This window comes from Tiliqua scincoides, unplaced genomic scaffold (genome assembly GCF_035046505.1).
Source record: "Tiliqua scincoides isolate rTilSci1 unplaced genomic scaffold, rTilSci1.hap2 HAP2_SCAFFOLD_101, whole genome shotgun sequence".
Classification (NCBI taxonomy): domain Eukaryota; kingdom Metazoa; phylum Chordata; class Lepidosauria; order Squamata; family Scincidae; genus Tiliqua; species Tiliqua scincoides.
The window spans coordinates 39,187-41,463 of NW_027101353.1; the positions used below are offsets into that span (position 1 = coordinate 39,187).

The window sequence follows — 2,277 nt, forward strand, 5'->3', positions numbered from 1 at the left end:
GAACAGCCACAGCTGGGAGACGAAAGGGGACTTGGTGTGTTGTGTGTGTTTTTTTCCTCGTTGGGGGGGGGGCGGGGGACAAAGGGAAAGAGATGCTTTGACACCATCTAGTGGGGACAGAGGGAGAGACATTTGTCCTACTAAAAGCAGCTGGCAGGGGACAGAAATACAGATTGCCATGGGCTATAAATACTCTGCGCTAAGTACTGCCATTCATTGGGGATGCGCAGAGACCAGCCGTCAGAGATCAGAACACAATCTTAAGCGATGCCGCCAAGGGAAAGGAGGAGATCTGTGGATGTGACTTCAGGTGAAGCGGAAAAGAGGATTTCTGTTTCGGGGCCTGCTTCCACCAGGCAGGCTTGGCACGAGGATTATGACCGCAAGGAGGGGGCCATGAGCGCATGGGGGTTGGCCCCACCAAATATGCTGCCATTAACAGCATCTTGTCTCCATATGTCTCATTTAGCCAGCCAGGAGAGATCCAGCCATTTATTCATTTTACATATAGAAGAGATAAGACAGATTTTTGTCCTAAAGGAGAGCACTATCTCAATCAGCAATTTTCAGCCTTTGCCATCTCATGGCACACTGGCGAGGCACTAAAACTGAGCATGCACAGCGTCTGTTTTGAGACAATTGACAAGGCACACCCCACATGGCCCTACTAATAAATGTCCATCCCCCCAACTCCCGTAGCACACCTGTAGATCACAATGTACCACAGCACACAGGTTATATCTTTAAATATTAAAGAAGTGGTTGGTAACCTTCAGTCTCAAAAGACTATAGTCTAAGCCTACAGTGCCTGGTATTCCCAGGCGGTCTCCCATCCAAGTACTAACCAGGCCTGACCCTGCTTAGCTTCCGAGATCATGGTATAAGCCTACAGCACCCGGTATTCCCAGGCGGTCTCCCATCCAAGTACTAACCAGGCCTGACTCTGCTTAGCTTCCGAGATCATGGTATAAGCCTACAGCACCCGGTATTCCCAGGCGGTCTCCCATCCAAGTACTAACCAGGCCTGACTCTGCTTAGCTTCCGAGATCATGGTATAAGCCTACAGCACCCGGTATTCCCAGGCGGTCTCCCATCCAAGTACTAACCAGGCCTGACCCTGCTTAGCTTCTAAGATCATGGTATAAGCCTACAGCACCCGGTATTCCCAGGCGGTCTCCCATCCAAGTACTAACCAGGCCTGACTCTGCTTAGCTTCCGAGATCATGGTATAAGCCTACAGCACCCGGTATTCCCAGGCGGTCTCCCATCCAAGTACTAACCAGGCCTGACTCTGCTTAGCTTCCGAGATCATGGTATAAGCCTACAGCACCCGGTATTCCCAGGCGGTCTCCCATCCAAGTACTAACCAGGCCTGACCCTGCTTAGCTTCTAAGATCATGGTATAAGCCTACAGCACCCGGTATTCCCAGGAGGTCTCCCATCCAAGTACTAACCAGGCCTGACTCTGCTTAGCTTCCGAGATCATGGTATAAGCCTACAGCACCCGGTATTCCCAGGCGGTCTCCCATCCAAGTACTAACCAGGCCTGGCCCTGCTTAGCTTCCGAGATCAGATGAGATTGGGCATCTGCAGGGTTACAGTTGCTGCAATATTAAAGAAAGAATTGCATTTTAAATTAAATAGTTCTTTACCCAGCGTGCGATTAGACTGTGGAACCCTCTGCCACAGGATGTGGTGATGGCCTGGCCTGGATGCCTTGAAAAGGGTATTGGACTGATTTATGGAGGAAATGTCCACCGCAGGTTACAAGCCATGTGCAACCTCTGGTTTTAGAAATAGACTACCTCAGAACGCTGTTCCAGAACCACCATTCGGAGCGCGATACCAGAGTCTTTCGAGACTGAAGGTTGCCAACTAACCTCAGAATGCCAGGTGTAAGGGAGTGGCACCAGTATGCAGGCCTCTTGTGTGGGTCCCTGAGGTCAGTGTGAGATACAAGATACGTGTGGTTGGTCTGTGGAACTCTTTGCCACAGGATGTGGTGATGGCGACTGGCCTGGACGCCTTTAAAAGGGGATTGGACAAGTTTCTGGAGGAAAAATCCATTACGGGGTACAAGCCATGATGTGTATGCGCAATCTCCTGATTTTAGAAATGGGTTATGTCAGAATGTCAGATGCAAGGGAGGGCACCAGGATGAGGTGTCTTGTGTGCTCCCTGGGGCATTTGGTGGGCCGCTGCGAGATACAGGAAGCTGGACTAGATGGGCCTATGGCTGATCCAGTGGGGCTCTTCTTATGTTCTTATAAGAAGCTG

At 50.6% G+C, this 2,277-nt stretch overlaps 1 pseudogene; it reads right to left on the reverse strand.

Annotated features, from left to right (window-relative positions):
- Window positions 1–1,492: 1,492 nt before the first annotated feature.
- On the reverse strand, window positions 1,493–1,612 carry LOC136635824 (5S ribosomal RNA; annotated as a pseudogene).
- Between the last annotated feature and the right edge of the window lie 665 nt (window positions 1,613–2,277).